The following is an 11,520-nucleotide window of genomic DNA, read 5'->3' as shown; positions in this document are numbered from 1 at the left end:
AACAAACCATTCTATCATTTCACTTATAAACCATGTGGGAGGGAATGCACTGCCATCATCACTGTTGTTGATTTGTCTTGATCTGAATGGTGACATACCCTCAGGGTGAAGTCTGAGACATTAGACGCACTGTTGCTGTGTTAGCTTTAGCATGTATTCCTTATAAAACATGAAAGGGATTTTCCAGCATGTTCTTAGACTCAGGGTTTTATCGTTTTGATGGAGGGGTGTGGCTGTGGCGGATATCTGTTGTGCATGGTAAGGCTAATTAAGCAGACATTTGATGGGGAATATTATTCACAATTGGATACTGGAAAATGTATAGGAAATTGGAAATTTGATTAAAAAGTCATGCTAAATTAGCATTATTAGCAATTTTGTATATGTGTATATATATATATATATATATATATATATATATATATATATATATATATATATATATATATATATATATAAAACATCAAGCATGCTTTACTCCATACTCAGGTTCAAAGACACATGCATCACAAATGAGCAACACATCACATAACTCAAATACTGACTCCTAAGAATGAGCACAAAAAAATGCATTATTTTAATCAGGTAACTACAATATCCCAATACACCATGCAATCAGTGTTGTGCCTGAACGCGTTCATATAACGATAGTTCATGAACTCGTTCATATTTTGGGCGAACGTGAACTGAACGTGCTGTATTACTGCCTGATGAACGTTACTGTGGACTCGTTCATTCTGGTGTCTGTGAACGGCACGCTCTCTCAGGTTAACTTCGTTCAATAGGGTGCCAGATTTCTATAGAGCCTTCCAGGCGAAAACCCGGCTAAAACACACCGTAAACGGGTCTTAATATGTAGTGGGAAAACACCCAATCTGGCAACACCACCAGTGTTGCACCGCCGCATGCGTGACGTGTCATGAAAAAAAAAAAAGCTTGGAGGCGACAGCAGCATGTAGCAAGAAAGCGTATGATCATTTAAAATAATTTTATGATGTTTATGACAAGGTCGGTGAGAATGGGAGACAAATCATTAAAGCAACAATGGGGAAATGCTGTCCCCTCAATGCTAATGTAAACCCTGGTTGGATAACGATTCAATATTGGATATGAAGATGAAATCTGCTTCATTGTTAAAACTGATAAAATAATTGCTGTCTGTGATTCTATATGGGCTGTGGCAATAATTTTGAAAAATAATAGCTCGCAGCAACATGTGGAAAAAAAGAACTATGAACTAGTTCATTTTTGGAACTTAGTGAACTTAGTTCAAAATTTTGTAGTTCGAACTATGAACTGAACTAGTTCATTTTAAAATTTGTGAATTGAACTTTGAACTAGTTCATGTACAAAGTGAACTTTCCCAACACTGCATGCAATATCCCAATACACCATGATACAGAAATAAGAGGACATGATATATATATATATATATATATATATATATATATAGGCCATATACTAATGTGCACACATTTGTACTAACATGTACCTCTAAATTACCAATATGCACCCTTTAGATGCAAATATGTTGGTGTACCTTTTGACTTTTTTTTCTGAAAGAGTATCGTAATTCAAAATGCCAAATTATGGTATTATCTACTATATATTATCTATATTATTTATTTAACATTTAGAAATGTATGCAAGTTTGTATTCTTTTTGTATTGAGTCAAGAGATCCATCTGTAATGTTTCGATCATCCTTAGTTCAGATTGTTTTATATATAAATTGGTATAGAGGTCAGAGTTCACCTAACTTAAACTTTTGTAAATTTCCACTCTCTCACATTCACTGTAATTAGGAATCCTGTGGGCTTATACTTCAGATAATTGGTACAGTAGAAATCAATAAAATAGCGAGTTTAACCTTTTGGTGACAGTACAGAGAAAAAAATCTGTCTGTTCTTCTGGATCCCTTACCCCCAAAAATTCTGTAGAGCAGGAGAAACATCACAGTGAATTATTAAACATAAAGTAAAAAAAAAAAAAAGCAAGTAAATTTCATCTGTCCTCTCACTCTATAACCATGAAAAAAAGAAAAAGTGAAACTTTTTCTTTATCCCTTCAGTTTGGAGTGGGAACTTCAAGTCATTTTTGTGGCTGTTCAAACGGTTGGGAACATGGAGCGTTTGCTGGATTCTTGTGTGCGCATTCAAAAGCCGCCTCCCTCAGAAGTGCCACCTAGCAGCATGCTAGCGCGGGAACAGCGTGCAGCGCAAGGATTCAGATATGCTAATTGATCAGCAGGGTAGCTCTGAGCATCGCTGCAGCCTGCTTTAAATAGACAGCTGCTTCCCTCTGTATTTCTCTGTATTTTCTCCTTCGTCCTCTCCTCTTCAAGGAATCTCCTCCTCCTCTCTCACACTCGCCCTTTTCCTTACTTTCTCTCACTTTCAGTTTAGCATTGGAGCAAACAGCAGTAAATTAACAAGAAGAGGTAATGAATTGACTTTTGGGCAAAGCGAATAGGAAGAGAACTAAAGGAGAAGGACAATAAAAATGCAGAGGCTGTTTGTCTGAGAGTGAGAAAGGGCCTCCGCCGGCTCTTTATGGCAGCTACAGCCACATTTGTGGTCCTGCGCAATTCTTTTTTTCTCCTTGTGTGGGGCTCATGCTGAGCAGGAACCTGAGCTGATTGGGTTTCATTCAAATGTCTCTGAGTCGGCAGTAAATTCGGTGAGGGGCCCCCTCGACCCCTCATCTCCAGCTGGCTGAGCGCGATTGTTGAGGAGCTGAGGAGTCACGTCGGGGTCATTCACTATGGTACTACTAAGCTAACTCGCCTCACTCCTTTCTCTGTCTCTTTCTTCCTCTTCACTTTCCTCGCTCCCCTCCTGCAGGTTACTAGGGCCTGGTATTTGCTCTCGTTTGCATGCTTCAACCTTTTAACTCTCCTTCTATTATTTGTAATAAAATATTAATTATATTTTGACAGAAATTACAAAGAATACATATCATCTGGCAGTTTTCATTTTGATGCCAACTCTTAAAATATATAAAAACAACACAGAAAAACTATTAAATTGATACAAAGATAAGAGTTATTCTCAGTCCACTCGGCACCGTTTAAATAATAATGTTTGAAAAAAATTTATTTAAAATCAGGTGTAAGGCCACTGAGCCAGAGCATGCTTCAAGTAAAAGTAAAAGTACACTATTTTAAAACTCCTCAAAAAAGTAGAACCTTCTGACAAAAACTACTTAATTACAGTAATGTGAGTATTTGAAATTTGTCATTTCACACCCCTTTTACATTTACCTGACGCTTTTATCCAAAGCGACTTACAATTGCTATATATGTCAGAGGTCGCACACCTCTGGAGCGACTAGGGGTTAAGTGTCTCGCTCAGGGACACATTGGTGTTTCAGTGGATTCGAACCTGGGTCTCTCACATCAAAGGGATGTGTCTTATCCACTGCACCAACCTCACCCCACCCCACTTTTGATCAGTAATGCAATTCTGATGTCATATATCTTAAGAATGACCTCTAAATTGTATAATTAACCATTTTCCATGGCAACTGATCAGGGTTATTGTAGTTAACTAAAGCTAAAACCATAAATAAAAAATTTAAATAAAAACATTTCCGCTAATTGAAAACTTTTAAGGCAACATTTATCACTTCCATTTAGTTTAACTTGATGCACCAAAATTAAAGAGAACTACCACTGAAGTAAAAAAATATATATAATAATAATATAACATGATATAGATATATTTTAAAAAACTAAAACTAATAAAAAGTCACAACTAAAGCTTTTACTAAAATTCAAATGAAAATGAAAATTCACTAGCTATAATACATAATGAATAGATAATATTAATGATAATAAAATAGCACTGCAACTGATTTCCTACATATTTAACATCTTGTATTATCTCACTGTCATATCATTCTTATAATTTCAAATCAATATTTCATGTTCATTTATTTATTTATTGGTAGGTTTAAAACCACTCATAGAGGTCTTGTTTCATCCTGAATGGTTTTTATTTTGGGGTAATAACCGACTGAATCCCTTTTATTGGTTTCCATGTAACTATTTGACGAGTTTAAAATGTCATTTTTATTGACAGACTGTTTTTAGACTGCTCCATTCTCTTCAGGGGATCTCTACCCTAAAGGCAAATACAATGTATACATTCCCTTTGGGGAAGAGTGTTTATGGTCTTCAGAAGGACAGATGCTCGTTCAAAAAAGCCCAATCGACACAGACATCATATCGCACCACCTCTAAATACACCAGCTCTTAAAAAGGAGCAAACACCAGTCATAAAACCCCTGATGACAACACTAATAAAACTTTCAGACACATGAAAGAGTGAAAAAAAAAAAGCTGGCAGTGAACGGCTGGCCAAACCTTCCTTCCTGCTTCTGTGTCTACTGAGGAAAGAGAGAGCAAAAGAGACTGGACAAACACTTACCAGATATATTTTTAGGATTAGGATAACATTTATTAATGTCAGTGGACTATTAGAAAATAATTTTAAAAAGCAATTATAGATAAACACACTCTGCAAGCAGACTTTTCACAAAAATAAGTTAGGTTTCACATGAAAACAATAGACTGTTTGAAATGAAGGCATAGAAGGGAACTGATGCATACAGTACATTCACTAAAAGCATCTTGAGACCAGCTGGGAAAATGGCAAACATGAAGTTATTTTGTAGAAAAGCTCCAGAAGCATTTGTTTCCCATTTTTAGTGAAACATAATTGTCAATATACTTTTTGTAGCCACTTTTGATCACATATTAAAACAGATGAATAATTGTCTGAACATTTGTGTTGCAGTGCGTACATAAACCAGTAGTTGTATCAAACGGCTACACAATGATTCAATGGCATCAAAGCAATCCTACATAATTCCACTTTATCTGTTTTACAGTTTTGTGCAAACAAAAGAGACATCTTTTGCAGCATCTCTGTTGTCCATGGCATAACTTCCTCCCACTTTGTGAAAAATAAGAATACAAAGAACATAACAGATGCCTTGTTGGTCTCCACAGTGACTTTCTCCTAGTGAGTCTTTAACAAGGCTCCAGATATTTAAAAAAAAGAGTTCCGTTTTTCTTGACTAGGGCCAAGTCTTTTTGTGTGCATGGCAAAGAGCCACAGAGGCTGTGCTTTGTTCCATAAGAGCGGGACAAAATTGTGTGTGTGTGTGGTTCATGCTTTCTCAGAAAACAGTTGCATTCCTGATAAACAGCAGCATTAAGAAACTTTCTCGCCTTTGTTGTAGAAAAAGGAAAAATGAATATCTTATCTTTAAAGGTGCCATGTGCAAAAATTGAGCTAAAAATATTCAAAAAATTACCTACACGCATCAAAAGTATGAGAAGAAATAAGGGCGATGATGTCATTAAAAAAATTTAAAGTTATAGTGCTGCAGAGATATCAACCTTAATTAGCAGTAGCATTACTAGCCCCGGCCCGACAGGTGTCGTAATACCAGTTTTGGCCATGGGAGGCGGTATGCGGGCAACATAACCACCAGCCAACCTGCAATACACGAATAACTCGCACGGCTTGTGGGCGTAATCTAACCTGATGTCAATCAAGCGGAAGGATGGTTGAAGCCCTTTGGCAAGAGACCACCACCCGCTACAGGGAAACAACCGCGCTCGGAAACACAAATCAAATCAGATAAGAAAAGGAGCCTGAACCAGAGTAAACATCGGCACTGCTTTCAATCGCTGGAGACAACTGATGGACCTGAAAGAAATGAGGTTCGACACCGAACTTGCAACATTTCTTTTGGATTGGTAAGTTAGATGCTGTTAGTATTTCGCTAGAAGTTTGTTTTATATGTTTGTGTATTTTTTTTCGGGAAGTTATAACATAGAAATGTATCGAAGGCTGTTCTATAAACGTGCTAATGTTAGCGATGGCTAACCGTAGCTGCGTATGATAATTAGCTAGCTATAACTTACCCATATTTTTATATCATAAGAAACCTGCTCTGTCTAGTCTGTTGGTCTCCGTGTCCTCTTTGCTTCGTGGTTTTTCTGTACGTGAGAAAATTGATGTGTGGCGTGAAAGCGTGTGGAAAGAGTCAATTGCGTGTGTCTCACGGTGAATGCTTGAGAGTTGGCAGCTCTGGTTACATTGGTTGGCGCTAGCTTGGTCAACATCCTGATGTTGACCAATGATGTTGACAGAATGCTGTCTGTCAAATTAATTTAATTCAAATAATGTGTATATACAACTCAATGTAATATGAACAAAACGAATATGAACATATTCACTGGTAAAGGTGAAGGGGAGTAGCTTGAAGATGTCATGTTTCAAAATCACTTGACATCACCCAACGTTCCTCTGGAGGCAAAATGTCCTCTTATAGCAGCGGTTCTCAATTCCAGTCCGCGCACCCCACTGCTCTGCATATTTTGCACGTTTCTCTTTGTTAACACACCTGATTCAGATAATCAGCTCGTTAACAATGAACTCCGTGCATGAACTGTTTTTCAAATGTTCATTGCTCCCTACTCTCTGAGCAGGGGAAATCTGTTGAAGTTTACCTCACATCGAAACATTCATTCACTGATTTGTGCTGTGCAGCGTCTTTAAACATGGACAACTGTGACATCATATACCTCTGTAAATCAATACAATTTAAATTCACGTCTTGCACACTTCAATGCACTTTGATTGGAACATATAGCTACGTTCACTTCGAACTGGAATCATGGCTGAATATCCTGTGATGACCACTTCGCAGGGCACTTATGTTCGAATAGAACAAATGTCTGAAGCTCTAAGAGAAACGTTCAAAATGTGCAGAGCAGTGGGGCGTGAGGTCTGCAATTGAGAACCGCTGTCTTATATGCTTAGGCTATGCTCTAGTGTTGTTGTGAAGGTAGGGGCGGAGCATAGAGACTATGCTTTATCTCGTTTGTTACTCTAGAGTAGACCAATTCACTTTATTGAGGCATACTGCCCCCATCTGGTATGGAATGTGGAGTATGACTTGATTTTTTTGCCAGATATGACAGATGGCACCTTTAAACTAAACAGAATTTCATTCACTTTGAGTTTTAATCCTCTAATGTGAGTCGTTCGGGACAGTAAGACCAAACCTCAAAACACACCATGATTACAATATGCAAAAGATTTTCCCATTTGAAGCTAAACATGACACCAATTAGATGTGAAATTCAAGAAAATCTCTTAGCATTATAATATGCTTTTGATAAGGACCCACTAAACAATGAAATTAATCCCATGGTGGTTTTAAAAGGATTGATTACTGGCAAATTCTTCAGTTCAAAAGACTAATCTGAGGTGTTTAATGTGAGTGATTTAAATACAATAAAAAAAATGTTGAGGAAAAATTCTGTTTGTTTGCGAAAGGTTTAATTGCTAATTACATGAAAATGCATGTTTTCATGCATGCTTTATTTTTAAATTTTTTACAATAAGGCATTTTAAATGATGGAGGTTTAAAACAATAATAAATTATAAAACATGATGTGCTGTTCAGAATGATGATAAGTTACTGATGATAATGATGTTACTTTTTTTGAGACCTTGCTCATAATCATCATCATCATCATTCAAAAGGCTCAGGAGTTATTGGTTTGAATCAATCTGTTTAATGCTTCTGAATGAACTAACTGCATCCATCAGAGCGGATATTGAATCAACACTTTAAGAATTTTGAGTTTTATGTCAGTGCATCATTATTTTAATAGCCTTTAAGATGATCTTGCTATATTCGGATACCAAAATTAAAACTTTGTTTGTGTTTTGCCTCATTTGATAGATTTCTACAAGCTTTATGAAATGCCTGCTCAATATTATGCATCATTCTTCTCATATTTCACTCTAAAAAGTTTATGGTGGGTCTCAAAAGTGATTATATCAGGTTGGTCCTGGCATTAAAAAAAGTTTATCTTACCCTTGAAGGTAACATTTTAATATAGGGACCAATTTTTATTATTAACTCGTTGCTTATTTGCATGCATTTTACTAGCATATTGGCTATTTATTAGTACTCATAAAGCACATATACTGAATGACCATATTTTACATCCCTTATCCTACCCAATACTTGAACTTAACAGCTACCTTACTAAGCAGTAATTAGGAGTTTTTAAGGCAAAAGCTGTAGTTAACAGTTAATTAATAGTGAGAATAGGACATTAAAATAAAGGGTGACCCACTTAAATGTTTAATAATGGTTAAGTTAGTTCTGAGAAAGAAATTAATAGAAAAATCAGCATTGACTTTAACAGAGGTTACTGAAAGGTTTGATGTTTTGTTTTATAATTAGATGACATTCATACATTTTAAAACATGGCTTTAAAAAGGGGCCCAAATACATGTTAAGGCCACTGTATTTGTACACAGATGTGTTTTTAAAGATGCCCTCACTTCAGACTAATAGTTTGAATGCTAAGCTGATAAAAATGAATGCAGTAAACTAGGGACCAATAGTTGTTTGACTTGATAAGAAAGTCTTCTCTTTTATGGCCTCACTTTGTCTGGACTACTGTCTGGTGAGCACTTGCTATTTGAACAGTCTTGGAGAAGCTGTAAAAAGTATCATTCCTCTCACTCGTGCGAGCAAATGTGACTTCATTAAAGAGCTTGAACCCTGACCAAACAGGGACGGTGTGAAAGAAAGCGACACAAAGGTCGTTGTCCCTCACCTTGGCACACACATGTGTCATCCTGTTCCCTGCTGTGAAGGATCACTATACTTCTCTCCATTCAGCCGTATTTGATGTGGCACTCACCTGTCATGCTCTCCGGACAGATGAGAAGAGAATCTCTCCTCATGAAGGCCCGCCAATCAAAGCACCTGACACTAAGCTCAAAGAGGGTTTGACGGAGGGTCTGTTGACACCCCTCAGTCAGCGCCCCTCTTCTTTTAAGCCCCACTTCTACCTAACATCTGCAGCAAGATGAAACAGAATCATAGTTGGGTGCAATCACTCAAGATGCAAAACCACAGTGCTTATTTTACAGACATGCTAACATTACAACATGTGCCTGGCTCTCATTATCCTTAAGAAAATTTGGTATAAAAGAGTAACCTTATAGCAAAATCTTTTATTGAGTATTATGGTGGTTGAAAGGGAATGAAATTTGAAAGGATTAAACTAAACGCATGCCATTCAGAGACACACACAAACACACACGACACGGAAACTCGGCATTTGAACATTCAATAGCAAATACTTAAACTAATAACAAAACATACTTACAGTAGCTAATTCAGAATGGCAGATTGACGTAGCAAAGTCAGAATTACCTCCTCCTAGGTTCACGAAACGGTCGTCCATAAAATGCATTGCTATTGTGTTGTAAGTAATCTTAAAGATTCCTAAATGCATCTACTTTCAGAAGGCCAAAGAAAGTGCTTTTGCTTTGCCTAGAAACACACAGCATCTCCCTAACATGACTGTGTCAACACTAACTGTGGTTACTGAAACCACGACTTCTTTCTTTGCATGAACATTTGGGTGGCATTACGCAATATTTCCACATAGTGATGTAGACATGTGGGGCGTGATTGAATGAGTCGTTTTAGGGGGGACTGGCAGAGTCTTAACTTTGATAAAGAATATCTCTTTGGATTTGAGACTTTAGTCTTTGCAACATTACAGAGCTTCTTTATGCACCAAGAGCTTGTAACACTCCAAAGACAAAGGAGAAACAAAAATCGGAAATTATGACCCCTTTAAAATAGAAAATGTTTATTTTAAATTGTTGTACTTTTTCACAATATTTATTTTTGATCGCATAAATGCAGCCATATATAGTCAGACTGAAACTGAACTTTTAAAGTGGATGTAGAAACATTGTGTGTCTCTCTGCAGAGTATGCACACAGATATATATAGAAAATATATATAAAAGACACTCAAAGGACAGCAGATATAAACACACACAAAGTCAGTTATAAAGTCTCTATTTTCTCTCTCTCTCTTCATTCTTATTTTATTGCATTTATATATCGATTGCACCTACCTCTCCTTTCATTCAAGTCAGTGGCTTCACTAGAAAGCTCACACACTTCAAAGTGACACTCAAAGGGACCCTACAAAAGGTGTTTTTGTGTCAGGCAGAAGAATGTTCCCTCTAATCAGTTTCTCAGCGAGAGGAGAGGATGCGAGAGAAAAAGAGGGCAAAAGAAATAGGATTAAAACTGCGGAGTGTGTGTTTTCTCTGCAATGTTTAATCAAATACTTTTGATAGCAGCATTTTCCAAAAGATCAGTGTGTCTCAAATAAACTGCATTTGAAAGACCTGACCCTGTTTTCTGACGTATGTCAGCGTGTGATGCGCTGACGTTTGAGCACAAACAGAGAGGAAGAGGGGTGTTGTCTGACTCTGTTCTCACTTCAAACTATATCATATCATTTTTTTGTATATATCAGTCTGTAGAATATTTTGGGACCGCCTGCTTTTGACTGCCTCAGAGCAGGATTCAGTCCTGACAGCTCACTTTAGTATGTAATGATTACACATTGCAGGGTTAATGAGGACTAGTTCTGTACTATGACATTTATATATACCCAGAGGACATTTTTATAGCTTAGAGAAACTTCCAAGTTTAATTTAGGTTGGCCTATCAAGTTCTCTTAAAAAAATAAATTATAGAATGGACCATCAGGGTTAACTCTATAAGAGAAGACTTTTTATATGCATCAGCTTCAATGACAAAAGTATATAGGGAGAACTTGGTCCTGAATGTCATACATTGCATGCTGCATGCAACCTGCTTAAAGAATGAGCGAGAAAGGAACGTTTCATGTCGCACCAACCACATGTTTAATGTATCATTAAAACTTTCATCATGAACACTTTCATCATGTTGGCTTCACAGGTGAACCAATATTCAGGGCTTGTAGATGTCATATTTAATTTTAATGTAAATGAAAAATGAGGTTTTATTGAATATTACAGGCCCTCGAATGGAATCGGTCTTATTTTAAGCTCCTAGATCAAGTATTATTTTCACAGTCCATTCACATTGGTATGTGTGTGTGCTTATGTATGTATGTATGTAATAGTATATTGAACTTATACGTGTACATTAAAACAGACAATTAAATGTCATCAATCCTTTGTTTTTGAATACATTTAATTCGAAATATTTGGGTTTCTTTTATACTGATTTGCAGATAATGACAAAGCTCAGTTGACAATGTTGAGATATCTTTAAATACAGTAGATATGAAATAATTGGAGTCTTTTTTTTTCTCAGGAAACTCCATTCACTCTCCATTTAATCTTGTCCAGCAGTAGCAATTGAAACCCTAAATATATGTTCTTATTGTTTTATATGGGTACTAACCAAATTGGGGATGTCTTTGATTCGGAAATTGTTTGAATATTTCGGCCCCTTTGGTGTCATGATTTCAGGGCCTTTTCTTTCTTAGGGGAATGGAAAAAAGGCCACAGGCTTTTCCTATTCTGTGTGTCTTTGTGTGAGAGTGGCAGGTGAGCTGAGGCTGTTTCGATATAAGAGCTGGAGGAATCTGCATGGGTACAGTAATCTTTGCG

The sequence above is a fragment of the Carassius carassius genome, chromosome 34 (assembly GCF_963082965.1).
Source record: "Carassius carassius chromosome 34, fCarCar2.1, whole genome shotgun sequence".
Classification (NCBI taxonomy): domain Eukaryota; kingdom Metazoa; phylum Chordata; class Actinopteri; order Cypriniformes; family Cyprinidae; genus Carassius; species Carassius carassius.
Note: the sequence above shows the minus strand (reverse complement) of the source record.